Source organism: Pyrgilauda ruficollis, unplaced genomic scaffold (assembly GCF_017590135.1).
Source record: "Pyrgilauda ruficollis isolate IOZ18807 unplaced genomic scaffold, ASM1759013v1 scaffold1, whole genome shotgun sequence".
In the NCBI taxonomy this organism is placed as follows: Eukaryota; Metazoa; Chordata; class Aves; order Passeriformes; family Passeridae; genus Pyrgilauda; species Pyrgilauda ruficollis.
In genome coordinates, this window is record NW_024508100.1 from 615,928 (window position 1) to 631,191 (window position 15,264).

Below are 15,264 nucleotides of genomic sequence, written 5' to 3' on the forward strand. Positions count from 1 at the left end.
TACAAACTACACAGTGGGCACAACCACAAAGTGGACTCTGTGGGCAGGTATTTAACAGCATCAAATATACCCCTGATTTCCCATTCAGAACCCAAAGCAGGTTTGTCTCCTGGTGTTGGCCAGAGCTAAAAGACATCCCATTGACAAATGCAGGTTCCAATAGGGAAGGTTTGGCAGGAAGGCCAAACCTTTCCTTTCCTTGGAGGGAAAGCCTGTATTTAGGGAATTGCTAAACCAGGGACAAGTTCTTGAGCTGGTTTTGCCCTTACTCACCTCAGTGATTACTCTGGATCTACATTTCTGGCATCAGCTGATGTCTGATTGCTGCTGACGTCTGATCTGAGGTATGTCTTATCTTACCCTCAATAAAACAACCCAGCAGCTTGAAATCCTCAGGAGGTTTGTTAGCTGTAGTGGCATCATCACCTCCTATCATTGGAACTTAAGGATGTGCAAACAAATTGGTTATCCCCCACCATCTCCCTGGAATCAAGGCAGGAACCCAAGTGTGAAGCTAAACCCTGGCTCACATCTATCCAGCTTCCAGCAGCTAAGAGGAGCTGACCCTTCTAAAAACAGATGAGTTTGTGGATTTCTATACTTAAATTTATAGGCTGTAAGTAAAAATAATCCCAGCATCTCAGCCCTGGGAAAGTGACTGGGAGGAGCTGGACCACTGCTCTCCTTTCCTTCAAAAAGAGCATAGAGAAAATCAGAGCTGAGGATTCCCTCTGGAGGGATTAGCCACACTTGTGCTTTAACCTGCTTTATTTTTAACTTGGAGCCTGTGGTTTTCAGTAACAGAGCTATGGCTGAGAGCATCTGCTAAGGAATTAGTTAGTAATTAACTTTGCTGGGACTTCTGTAACTCCAGAGAGCAGAGATAAGGAGCAGTGGAGAGTTACGGCAGCAAAGGTGTAGGTGGAGCAAGAATCATCCAGCTTGCTCTTTTTCTGTACAGTCCCCATTATGCTTTCAGCAAACAAATTCTATATTTTGCTTCTGAAAAATCCTGCAAATGTTTGTGCTACTATTAGTATAGTTACTGTGGAGGGCTCAGTATTATTAATGCCATATGAAAATAAAGAAGCACACAAACACTACCCCTCATCCCCTAAGCTGTGTCTTGGTGTTTCTGAAGAGGCTGACATTTCTACAGTACTTCACAAACAGGAGATCACATTTCAGCTTGGCACCAACTGTGGTCACAACATCAACATCAGAAGCACTTCAGTGGCAAGTCCTGAGGATGGACACCTGCAGCCTGCTGGCCTCAAAATGATCCTTTCAGGTCCATCATGGCTTGGATTTCTCCTGGAAGGAAGATGCTGCCAAAGACTTGTGATTTTCATCTAAATAGTGGGTTTTTTATTCCCTTTGCTCTGTGATTTGAACCAAGTCTGGCTCTGTCACATATCAGGGGCTTATCAGAGCTTAGTCATTTTATTCAGTAAATTTTGCCAGAAATGCTTCAGCAGCTCCCGGTCTTAGAGAACAGCTTGACATTTGATGGGGTTTTGCAGCAGTTCACTGGGCTGCAGCCATACACCTCCCACTGCCTTTGTCCCTCCTGGAGACAGGGCAGCCAGGCACAGCGATCTGGTTTATTGAAAACACGGGTGTCAGACCTGGGGCTGCCCCACAGAGCTGGGAAAGGTCACATCCTGCAGACCTGCACTTCCAGATCATCAGGTTGCACTAATGGTAACAAGGAGTGAAGCAGACCTGAAGATGGGAGGGGTTCATAAAGGGAAAACAGCAGATTTGGACAAATTCTGTTCTCAGATACCCTGCATGGGCTTTTCCTAGTGTTGGAGCAGGATACAGGATCCTGCAAAGCCTCTGCCACACAGAGAGAAGCAGGAGCAAAATGGTATGCAAGTTCCTTGAAATGCTTATGCCAGAAAAGCCTCTGGCCGTGACTTGCCTCCATGTTGTCAGGAATTGAGTTTGGCTGTTAATTTTTCGTAGAATCATGGAATGGTTTGGGTGGGAAGAGACCTTAAAGACCATTTCGTTCCAATCGTAATTCTTTGCCCTGAAAAAGACTCCATTGAATACCAATGAATCCCTGTGTGATAAATAAACTCGTCTTCTTCCCTGGAGGCCACATTGATTTTTAAGGTTTCTGGATTGTGGGGTGCATCTCAGCAGGAGTTAAGCTGAAAGCTGATAAAACCCTGACATCTAAGAGCCAGAACTGCAGCAGTGGAAATAGGAACATTTCTTTTGACCTCAGCATCCCAGAAATGCTGTGGTTCATGTGTCTCTGCATAATTAGTCATGGAGCAATGACATGGAGCAGTGATCTTTTTTACCCCTGTGGGGTTTAAGAAAGACATAACTCTGAACATCAGCATCAGAAAATAAGAGAGTGGTAAGGACTAAGAGCACCCAAAAGCCACAGCCAAGAGGAAGGTCTCAACCTGGCTAAATATAGCACAGCCTACAACAGATCAGATCAGATCTGGTCTGGTGTCCCCAGATGTCACAAACACATGGAACAATGTGTTCACCTTCACCAGGGAGAGCAATAAATCCAGCTCCTTCCCTTTTGCCCTGTTCCCCCATCATTGTCATCAGCTATTTCACAGGCAGATTGGTCGGGCCACTGCAGAACAACTGGGCTGGGCAGAGCAGGGCTCTGGGGTCCTGCAGCAGGAACTGGTGGCTTTTCCTATCCCCAGGTGACAAACTTCTCCCTCCAGCAGTCTCCTGGGCCTATTCCCTTAGTTCTAGTGATGTTCACCCATCTCTCCTGGACACACACACACAAAAGCACAAAGAGAAGCTCAGCTGCAACTCTTATTTAATTCTGCATCATCAAGCCATAGAATGCCTTGGGTTGGAAGGAACATGTAAAGGTCCTCTAGGCCAATTTCCTGTCATGAGCAGGGACATCTTGCACTAGACCAAGTTTCTCAGAGCCCTGCCCAATCTGAATATATGTCAATGCCTTAAGAAATGCTGAGCTGACAAATTACACATTTTTACTCCCTTTTATTGGATGCCATCAGCTCAATTTCAGTGGTCAGACAGGTCATGTGCAGTCTAGAAATCCCAGAGCTGGCCACAGCAGCTTCACAAACACATCTGTTGGGTTTTTTTCTGCACTAAAATTGCTTTTCTTTTCAGGCACTGTGGGATTGATGAAGAGTAGAAGTTCTCTTGAGTCCACCATTTCTCTGGAGGTTTAACAGCCTCCAGAATAAAATATGAATATAGGTTTATTCCATGTCAAGATTTGTCTTCACCTAAAGAAAAAATTAATTTTGCTCAAATTCGTTGTTACACTGAGGCCAGCTTTGTCCTTGTAAAAGTAACTGAAAACATTAAAAGAACCCAGATTCTTTCTAAAAGGAAGAGTTTTATTTGAGGTTTTTAATTTTGCAGAAATTGCAGAAATTTTGCTGACAGAGCAATGTCAGTGTGCAAAGTTCTGCAGGACCAAGTTAATGTTCTACTGAAATCCTTTGCTTCAGAACTAGTTCTTGAACGTCTACAAAATGTGTACAAATGTCTAAACTAAATCCACAGGGGCTAATCCTCATTTCACATCCTTGCAGTTAAAGTTGGAGCAGCAGTGGTGAAGGCACTGCAGTGCCAGCACTTGAGACCTGGTGACCTTTGTGAGATCCCTCTGATTATTTATCCTTTGAAGCACAAAATCAGTTTTCACTAAGTATACCTATTTTTCATTTTTAATATTATTTAGTATATATTTTTCATTGGCCAGAGAAGCTGTGGCTGCCCCATCCCTGGAATTGTTTAAGGATGAGGCTCTGACCAGCCTGGTCTAGTGGAAGGTGTTGCTGCCCATGGCAGGGGTTTGAACCAGGTGATCTTTCAGGTCCTTTCCAACCCAAACCATTCCACGATTCCCGGATTTTTCCGTGCATTGTAACAGCCACAAACACCACTAGATGTCACAACTGCTTCACTGTTTGACTGCTCCCTCCTGAACTGCCTGGGCTGAGAACAACTTTTGCAGGTTTAACTGAGGAGCAAAATACAAACTAAGCAAAACCAAGGTTTTGTCCTCAGGAAGTGCAGGGTGCTTTAGGACACACTTTTCTTAAAAAAAAAAAAAAAAATCACGTGTTTCTCAAATCGTCTGATTTTGGGCACAAAAAGGCTCTGCAGTTCGTTCAATATGAAGGAAATTCGTGTGCAGGACCACCCTGACCCTTTGAAACTACAGCAAAAAGCTGTGGAGAAGAAGTTGATGTGGAACACAAAACACTGTGCTGGAGGCAGGAAAGCAAAGTGACCACAGGATATTATTTTTGCCTTAATTCTGATAATTTCAGTGCTAGCAGTAACTTCCCTGCACTTTCCCTGGGTATGGCATATGGCATTTGTGTTGTCACTGTGGCTGTTGATGCTTGATGGTCCTGGAACACACAAGCAGCCACCCACCTCCTCCTACTGAAATAGTGAAGAAATAGCAATAACATCAACTGAACTTAATGAGGCCAAACTCGAGGTGTTTTCTGTTGCAGGAGCTAATTTTAGATGCCAAACTGCCACAGAGGCTGGCTGTATCTCTGCCCTATTTTAGCAGCTCGTGGCAGAGAGGCAAATGATTGGAAGGTGAAGGAGCAAGCACAGTTGCTTCAGCCCATGTGAAGGTCAGAGAGGAATATTCTTCCTCTGTTCCCAAGGCAATCTGATTTCTGTCTCTGCTGGTGTCATCCATAGGAACCTGTTCATCCTCAGGTCTTGGCACTGAGGTTGCTACAAAAGAAAAATACACTGTTTTCAGGGGGAGGTTCAAACTAATTATCTCCCACAGGCTTTTAGAGAATTTTTCTCCCTCCCCTAAACACACTGTAGTCAGTGCACCAGCCTGTGCCACCATTATGTGCATGAAAATAATAGCAAAGCTGAAGATAATGAATTCATTTATTCACTCTCTCATGACCAGTAATTGCTCCTGTGGATTCTTTTTTCACTCCAGTGACAACAATTATTGCAAACAAAACCAAAACTGAATTCCTGTGAAATTGCTGTTAAAGCATTCCCTGAAGGTGAAAAAACAACCCCCCCCCCCAAAAAAAAAAAAAAAAAAAAGGAAAAAAAAAAACCAAAAAATCAAAAACTGTGTCAGGAAAAACCAATAAAAAAGTAAAAAGAAAAAGAAAGCAAAAGTGATTGTCAGAACAACAGCACCTTACAAGAAGCAGTGAACATCTTGATGGGGGTGTTCTCACTGTGCTGAATTGTGAAAAAACTTCTTTGTGAGGGGAAAATGAAGGGCAGGCATTGATCTCTGCTCTGTGCCAGGGGACAGGACCCAAGGAATGGCCTGAAGCTGTGTCAGGAGAGGTTTGTATTGGATATCAGGAAAAGGCTCTTCCCCCCGAGGGTGGCTGGCACTGAACAGGCTCCCCAGGGCAGTGCTCACAGCAGCAGCCTGGCAGAGCTCCGGGAGTGTTTGGACAATGCTCTGGGGCACAGGCTGTGACTCCTGGGGATGGTGCTGTGCAGGGCCAGGAGCTGGACTGGGTGATCCTTGGGGGTCCCTTCCAACTCAGCTTGTTCTGTGATTCTGTGAAGAACCTGGTTTAACTTCATCCCTAAAATGGACATGAAATGGGAAAGTCCAGGAACTTCAGCTAAATCAGTTCATATCCCAACTGTCCTTCTCTAAAAGCTGAGTGCATTTAATGGGAAAGCAGATTTAAAATGCCACAGAAAATAAATGGCACTTTTACCTTGAGAGAGCTTTGAGTCAGACCTGCAGTGGGTTCCAGAGGAACCCACTGGAGGTGCTCCCATCTCTCTGGGAGATGTCCCATCACAGCGCATTGGAAGCACAGGCAGGAGCCTGCTTTTCCTGAGCAAGGGGCATTTTTCAGCTCAGTGGGGTTTCTGCTTGGCTGCACCACAGTGGGTACCACAGAGGAGTGTTAGCTGTCTGCTCTCACACTCCACTGAAACACCCAGGCACATTTACCCTCAAACTGAAATAGTTTCAGTGTTTAAATTCACTGGGATTATTGACAGGTTTTGAATGAGACAAGCGCAGGTCCTGTAGGAGACCACAGTGAAGCACCACTCATACACCTGCATGTGAGAAAATATGATTTTTATTAGATTTACCTGTGAGAAATATTTGAAAGGTGAGGTTTTAAATGGCTCGTTCTGGCTGTGCTTCCTCCACGTTGGGGTGGACTGCAGAGGAGGTGAACCACAGAGCAGGGCTGGACCATGGGTTAGGACCCACATCTCTCCACTGTAACAGGAACCCAGAGTGGCACAAAGGTGTGTGAACTGCCTCAGGCCTGGGCAGAGGTTCCCAGCCTGCCTACACTCACCTAATCTGCATGACTTGCCCATCACAAGATTAATTATTACAGTGGCTTTAGTCAAATTCCTGTTCCTCACTTTAAAGCAATGCTTTGTCCATCTGACTTCAGATGCAGCCTAAAACCAACTGAGGGCAATGAGTCTGTTCAAGCTGACAGGCTTTGCTAAATGAGCTTCTCTGCTGGACTCAGTGGTGCTTTCTTTTGAGATGACACCAAATCACAGATCACCCCAGCCTGATGCCAGCTCCCTTTGTGACTGGAGGGAAGAGAAACTTGGCCCACAATTTGCCTGGGAGAAAAGAGGAAAGAAAAGGAAGAAGAGAAATATTTTCAACCACACCCCCATCCTTAATATGTAGCCCAGCTTTTTCTAAATCAATCTAACAAATCCTAGATGAAAACATTAATCATAACTGTAGATAGATATAGATGATATATATATATATATTATATGTGTAGATATAGATATAGATGATATAGACATAGATTAGATTTTGATGTAGATATAGATAGATACAGATATATAGATATAGATTATATAGATTAGATATAAATTATAGGTATAGATGTAAATGATAGATATAGATATAGATATATAGATTAGATATAGATATAGATATAGATATAGATAGATAAATGTAGCCCCTCCTCTGCCCCATGTCAGCCTGGGAAGCACCCTGTGAGACCCAGGTAGCCTTCCTTCCTTTGGTGAACTTCCCAAGCTGTGCCCATTGGACCAACCCATCCTCAGGGCTTGGGGCTGTATCAGAGATGCCCCTGATCATCCTCAAGACACCAAAGGTTCCTTGTGTGTTTTGCTTTGACTGTTTGGGCTACATTGCATATATTTGTCCAGAGAGGCCTTGCCTGTTTCCAGAAAAACAGGATGATTTCAAACCATCTGTTTATCAGCAGGGGTGACAGCTACTACTGCCAGGTGAAAACTGAGATGCTCATCTCTTTTGTCTTCTTGGAACTGTATTGAAAAACAAACAGCCCCATGGCCGGTCAGGTTTGGTCACAACACAGAAATTCTCTTTAGCAACCTGGCTGCTGGCACCTGAGTGTGTTAAATCAGACTTTTGTGGGTGATGAAGGCAATGACAGGGCTGATCCTGGATGTAGGGAGTGACTGGCAAACAGCCCGATCTCCAGCACAGCCACTGTCACCATCCCTGTGATGAGGAGATAAACAACACAAATTTGAATGTTTTGGCTTCATCTCACTCTCCAAAAATCACCTGTCGTGTTTCTGCAGTGACCTGGCTGGTTCCCAGAAAGCATCCCCCGCTCCCACACTGGTTCCATGGAATTTTTCAGCACATGAATCTCCATATCCTCCCCCTGATCACACCTCTGCACAGAACAAGCCCAGTGAATGGGTCCCATCAGGGATCTTTCTGTGAAACACCTTGATTTTTAAAACTGCATTTCACTCAATCTTTCAAAACATCTTTCCTCTCCATCTGGGACTCCATCTGCAGCTGACAGTGATTTCTGGCTCATCAGCTCCACCCACTTCACTGGAGCTGTTCCTGCTGGGTGTGGAGGTGAGGAACCCTCACCGTGGGTTGTCACCCCTGATCAGTGGAAGCCTTTTACAAGATCACATTTTTCCTAGCAAGTAAGCAACAGCTTGGGCCAACATGAGGTACTCTGTGTACTTGAGCAGATCTGAAAAAATTTCTCTGCATCCTCCACTGAATATTCTGAATTCAGGAAAATCTTGTAGGCATCCTTTCTTCTTCTACACATCCCTCCTAGAATCACATTTTCTGCTCTAAGCAATGCAACACTTTGCTAAAGTGTTATTATAGTTCTCTGGTGTTGAGAGACTTGTAGGCAGGAGGGGATGTGGGTTGCCTTTGTCTGGGGTGGGCACCCCCAGGAGATGAGGGGTTCTGCCTAAAATAGATGGGGTGAATCCATTTTGCTCTTTCCATAAGGCTCCAGGTTTGTCCAAGCTCATGTAGCTTTTGAGTGGGAAGTTATGTGAGATAAATCCTATTACTGATGTGGGAAAACTAGGAATAAGTTGTTCCTGGTCCTACCCTATCCATCTGTTTGATCAGCAAAATGAGCACAGAGATGGATCAATAGACAAATAAACGAATTATGGCAGACAGTATTTGTCTGTGCTTGGCCAACCATCTGGCTAAATAGCAATATTGATCCTGTAAATAATGACATCCCTGAAATACCTCACTTACTCCTCAAGCAATAAATACAGGCCTTAGGGCGTGAATTTCTCCACTGAATTTTTCTTGGGGAAGGCAGCCATCCAACACAGAGTAACAGCAACGTGTGGATTCTCTCTCACACATTGGTTTTATCTTACCTATTTCTCTTAAATTAGTCAAATGAAGGCGAGAAAGCATCAGGCTTTTTTTCTGTCTCATTTAGTGAATATTCAGTTTGGAGCTCTGAGCATTATTTATCAATAGAAGTTTGAGTTTTCTAAGCATTCATTGACCAAACAAAGCTTATTTTCCCCTTTATGACCAAAATGTTCCCAAAGTGGATGACTGAAATAAACTTCAAGAACTCGCATTTGGCACTTGGTGACTGCACCACTTTTAGGCAGCCGAGTGGAAGAGCTGCATTAAAACAGAGAACAGCTGTAGAAATGATCCCCTACGTGAGCTGCCCCCATCAAGGCTTGCAGATAAAAAAGGCCCAAGTCAGTCCTGATCCAGAGGGATCCAGGAGTCCAGAGTGAGGGTCTCTGTGGGGCTGTGTGGGAGGGGTGGGATCAGACCAGCTCGGAGGGGAGAGCAGGGGCTGTCCTGTGCTGGGCACAGCCAGCTCTGGGTGCTTCCATGGTTCATGGGGTGTTCCTTTGTGACAGAGGCGTGTTCCAGGGCTCTTTGTGACACAGGGGCCGTGCTGTGCCCAGAGGCCACTGTGACCTCTGGGGGGTTTTTGGGGCACTGAGGCCTGAGATGCCACTGCCCCAAAGCACCTTTCTCAGGAGGCAGCAGCTGCCTGAGAACTCCTGCAGGAAAGCATGACAGAGACACCCAACGGGGAGAAGGTGAATCCCAAATCCCTGCCCACCCAGGGGCTGCTGAGCCTGAAGCGACAAAGGATGGGGCAGGACAGAGAGGCTGGTGATGGCACAAGGCTGGGCTGGAGCTGTGCCAAGACAGCCCCTCCACCCCATGCCTCCTCTGTCCCACAGATGGACTTCAAGCAGCCCCAGGAGGACCGCAGGCAGCCACAGAACGAGAAGCACTGCCCAAATCCTCCTCCTGAGGCAGCAGAGGCAGCAGCCCTGGGCGAGCAGGTGTCCTCAGCAGGGGCACAGAGCCATGTCCCACCCCTGCAGAGCCCCTGCTCTCTCCCAGGCCCCTCATCTGCCCAGGGGACAGCCCAGACCCTCAGCGAGCCTGGCTCAGTGCTGGAAGCACCAGAGCCCGAGGAGGGGTCGTGGGCCTGCGAGGAGGAACAGAGGGAAGTCTGCCATCCCCTCCAGCCCTGCCGAGGGGAAAACCACACGGAACAAGAGCTTTCCCAAGGGGAAGTCAACAGAATCCCCAAGCCTTCCCAAGGGGAAAACAACAGCAAAAAAATACCCCCGCGTGAAAAATGGCGACAGATCACAATCCAGACAGTCTGGGTCAACCCCGACTACCCGGAGCTCTTGTGGGACCCCCTCCAGGAGGAGGCAAAGGCAGCAACTCCTTCTGCCTCAGACGAGCAGGTGCCAGCAGCAGGGACACAGAGCCCTGGCCCGGACAGCCCCTGCTGCTCCCCCTGTTCCTCACGGACCCAGCTGGCAGCCCGGACCCTCGGTGCCCTGCGGGGTGTCCACAGGCAGCCCTCCAGGCGGGCTCTGCAGGCTCTGTGCACCCTGCTCTGGTGCTCCTGCATGGAGCTGCGGCTGGATGATTAGTGCCCACTGCCACACTCAGTTCATTTGGGATAGTTCAGTTGTCAATAAATTTTTTTTTATATTTGCAAAGGGCTCTGGAGAATCGTCGTTGTCCCTCGTTACTGCACAGAGACTCAAAGCAACCAACACCTTTCCTGCAGGAGGACACGCCAATAGAAGATGCTGATTGCCAGCAGTGCTCAGTGAGCCACCTCAGGACCCTGATGGGTTCCAGCAGCACCAGAGATTTGAAAATCAGTGTTTTCATTGTTGTTGTGGCCAAGACAACCACCAATCACCGCCTCACCCATGAGAGCCTCTCTGGGAACAAGTAGCAAAGCACAGAGGGCATCTCTCCACATTAGCTCCCGTGGCCCTCTGCCAAGTTGTCATCCAGGTGTCTTGGGAATCTCCTGGACCTGTCTTTTCCCAGTTAACATCTGGCCAGTGGAATTGCCCCACATGGACAAGGGTGGTTGGGTTGGTGTACTGAGAGCCCTTAAAGAATAATTCCAATATGCCATGTCCTGGCTGGAATAATGAACAATATCCTCTGACTGGTGTCCAGAATTCTGGGCACTTGAAGTGAAGAAATGTCACTTTGAGATAAAGGAGCTTGGATGAAATATACCCTGCTGACCTGGCATATGGGAGATGTAATCAACTTTACTTTCAGTTCACTGTCTCTAGAACATCCATGATTTTTAAGGCTCAGGTATTAGATTTACTCCAGGGGAAAAAAAATCCCAGCTAAGTAACCAGATGGGTTTTCCTCTTCAAAACTTGACACAGGCCAAGCTCAGCTGTGGAGAGGGAACATGGAACTGTGCCTGCCTGCCTGCCTGGGAGCATAAAAACATGTCCTTCTGTTTTTAAAAAAACAATCCTACTTTTTTTATCCTTTATACATGCCCAAAACTGATTTAGTTGAAAAACAGAAGAGGCAAGAAGTTGCCCAGGCAGGATGGATTAAATGACACTGAACCTCTGAGTAATGTTTTGATGTGATTGTGACTGTCACATGTGGCAAAACCTCCAGCTGTACAATCCAATGAGCAGAGATTCTTTTTCTAATGATTCTACAGCTGAGGTTGTTCAACCTGCTAAAAGTTTTTTGCTGACTTGCTTTAAAAGTGATAAAAGCTCTTGGCCAGCCTTGCTGGTGCTGAGGCAATGGTGTTGGTGAGGCACAGCATCCCAGGAACTGGAAATTAAGCCCATGGGGCATCTGTGGGCATCAGAGATATGAATTACAGCAAAGCAACTCCTTGAGCAGCTTCCAAGGATCAGATGAGGGAGCAAAAATGGCCTTGGGCTGCTGGGCAGCCTCTGGAAGGAGGCTGGAAAAGGCTGTTGATAGCCAGGGCTATCACAGCAGCAAATCCAGAGGAAAAACACAGAGCCTGAGCAGGAACCCTCAGTGCAGCCCCTAAAGCCCAGCCAGGGTCAGCACATGCTGCTTGAGCTCTCAGATAAGGATGAAAGAAACATTTCATAAATGATAAACCACAGCCCACAGTTGACCTGCAGAGAAACCTACAAGTACCCTGTCCAAAAAGTGGTGGTCTGTGGCAAAGAGGCTGAGTTTGCCCAAGGTGCTCATATGCAGTGGATCATACCCTGAAAACCCTCTCAGTACAAAGTGTGATTATCTGCTTGCTCTTCAATTAGACAAGGTTTTGGTACATTACTTATGAGCTGTTGGATTTGACTCTTCACTGATCTGTCCAACCCTCATTAAGTTACATATAAAAGTAAAGGAAAGAATTATAATCTCCTCTTCAAAAAATAATACTTATTTAAGGGTTCAAATGAAGGCAGGACTTTTTTTTTTTTTTTTCCACAGCAATAAATTAAAATAGTAAGAAAAGCATCCCAGTGTACCATCTAGATTTACAGCAGGGTTTTTCAATTTCATTTGTCATTGCCAAATACATTACACTGGGATTAAACTGTACAGGTTATTAAATACTGATTACAAGAAGACAGCGTGCTGTGGCAGGCAAATAAAACTTGCAAGTTACTGAAATGAAGGCTTTGAAAATGTTTTAAGGGAATTAATGTTTAATTAGAGATTTTGATCTGTAAGGCATTCTAGTAATAGCTTCAGTAGGAGATTACACAAACCTGTGAGACATTTATAAGTGGAAAGGATACTTGATGTAGTATTTTCTTTAATTAATCCTGCACTGGAAGACCACCACGAGGGAATTTAGAGTTTGGTGCACAATAAAAAAGATCATTCCAGTCAGCAGGCACTTCAGCTTCTGTGGGGTTTTTTGCATTACCAAATTCATGTGCACGTATTTTTAACAATACAGCATGAAATGAACTTTGAATTTAGTGTGATTAAGAATATTTCTAACTCTACATCCCCAAGGGAACTTGGATATTGACATGTTGGGAGGTTTACAGATCTGAGGTATCTGGCTTAATAGTCACTTTTTTCCTCCTGCTGAATTTCATCTTTCTGTTACTGACTTCCAGAAACAACATAAATCATCAAAAGCATTTTGCTTTCCAACATGATTGATGGTTTTATCTTTCACTCAGACATTCTTGTACAAAGTCTTCTGTTTCCACTAAAAAAATAGTTTATGTAATTTCCTGTAGTCAAACCCAGTGACTGATCCTTTACTGTTTTGCTCACTGCATTTAATGTTGATGGTCTGACATGAATTCCACAAGGCGAGAAGTGTCATTAAGGAAGTGTAAGAGGTGTTTGTGTTGGTAGGTGTAAAAATACAAACACAAAAGTCTCATGACTTTTGAAAGTCTCATGAAAAAAAAAAAAAATTCCTGGTCCCAGCTACCAAGGTTATGGAGTTACAGGGATGATAAAATTCCCATCAAAGTTACTGGAAGGGGAAATGAATCAACTTCACAAATTTTCAGTAGAAAAACCCATCAGTTTTAGGTCTTTAAGTTCATCTTTAATCTGAAATGCATCACCTTTCTGCCGATGTACTGAGTGAAATAAGGCTGCAAAGACATTTTTGAGGATTCAAAGGGCTGGATAAATTTGAAAAATTACTTTGAAAACGAGGACATCTTTCCTTTTCCTCCTCCTTTCCAGGTGCAGCTGGACCACGGACAGTGTCATTACACCATTTTTTGTTAAATCCACACAGTTAAAAAATGGATCAGGCTTTATGTTTCAAAGATATTAATACATATTACAGCTTACTAATATTCCTCACAGCTAATTTTTATCACTGGTTATGCTATGCTGATTTTTTCCTCATCACTTTAGCTGTAATTGTTTGGTTTAATACCCAGAGCACACATCCTCTATGCTGCCTGCTTAATTATTTTCACCTCTTTTTGTGTCACATTTCTCAGATCAGTAATTATGTCAGATCATAAACCCCATCCTACACTGACTATAATAACTTGATAAATAGTAATACTTTCTATACAACATGGAATAAGGTGAGTTGGTTTAACAAAACATCATTTCTTTCTAGTTAGTTTAATAATCTTAATTATTTAACCTATTAACCACAGGTTAATTAAGTTAAATCTGATGCACTCTCTTACTATATTTATATTGCTTTTTTTTGGTTTTTTTTTTCCTGAATGGGACTAGTGTTTCATTACCTCTGTTGCTCATTAATTTTAGTGCTGCTGTTGCTCTTTCTTGAAAGGTTTGTTTCCTCCAGGGCCAAGTTAATCCATAATTCAGAGCTAATGGTAAATCTCTGTGCATTACCCACCACGCACAACCCAAAAGGCAATGGGGGTGGGCTGGATCACATCAGGTAACAGAACCCACTGCAGGAATGCACCCTAAATAGCCACCACCAGCCTGCCTTGGGTGTAAAAGGACACCTCCTTCCACCTGCTTTTGATAGCAATTTTTTTCCCAATGCCATCTTCTAAAAATATATCCCTGCTTTTCTTCCTAGGGTGCAAGGGAGCAGGGGGAGAGAAAAGTGGCAGCCCTCTCTAAAGGCTTCTGAAGGCTCTTTTGAAGAGCACCTTGAAAAACCAAAGCCCAGAGCAAATGCCACAGTGAAACCAGCCAAGGTGGTAAAATCAAATTCAGCCAACTCAGGTTCAGGAGCAGCTGCACTGCTTCTGCCCAAGGAAGTGACAGGGAGCTGCAGTGCCTGCCCTCAGCTGCAGATCCACCACAGCCTGCTCATCTATGAACTGTTACCTCTCCAAAAACATATATAATTATGGTGGTAGCCTGGAAAAGCAAGGACCAGGACCAGGGACTAGAAACACCTCTGCTGCCTGTACACTTCACTTTCTTCAAACAGGCTTGTGGCAAGGCAGCTGAGCATCAGAGTAAGTGGGCTGTGGTGGTGACAGGGCAGAGCCAGGGCACAAAGCCACCCCAGGAGGGGATGGAATCCCTGCACCACGCCTGGATGTGCTGGCAGATGAAGATGAGGGTGGTCATGACAGATGAGGGAGCCTGGCAGCCTCCAAGGGAAAGGACACAACCATTCCCAAGAGCCCCTTAAGTCAAACTCCATCTAATCACTCTGCAAATGTCAGCTGGGGGAGCTTGCACAAGGATCCAGACACTGAATTTGCTCCAGGGGTTTTAATTCCACACAGACATTTTATTTCCACCTGTGTGGTACAGTGCACACCGTGGCCATAACCCACAGCCCAAGACCCACTCAAAGTCCCACCCCATCAGGGGAATCTGCTGCAAAAGCCCCCACAGGATCTACCCCAGCACCCAGAGCAGCTCAAGAGTCAGAGCTGCCCATCTTCAGGCTATGGAGCCCCTGCTAAGCACAAAGCTGAATGAGATCACAGCTGGTCCAGGGCCAGAAAGTAATGGTGCAGTAATGGGTTTATTGGCTTTTTGAGAAGGAGCTGTTTGATTTCAGGCAGAGGAGAGTCAACAGCAGCATTCACTCCTGCTAATCTCATTTCCAGCAGCACACTGAGTGAGAAGGCACTTGGGCACAAAGCTGTGCTCGATTGCTCCCTGTTTATCCAGGATTACATTAGGAGCCCAAGAGCATCTGAAAACGCCTCTAGCCAGAGCTAGGGCTTTGCAAATGGCTTCTGCAGCACTTGGCTTGTGGGAAAAGAAATCCCAGTGTTTCC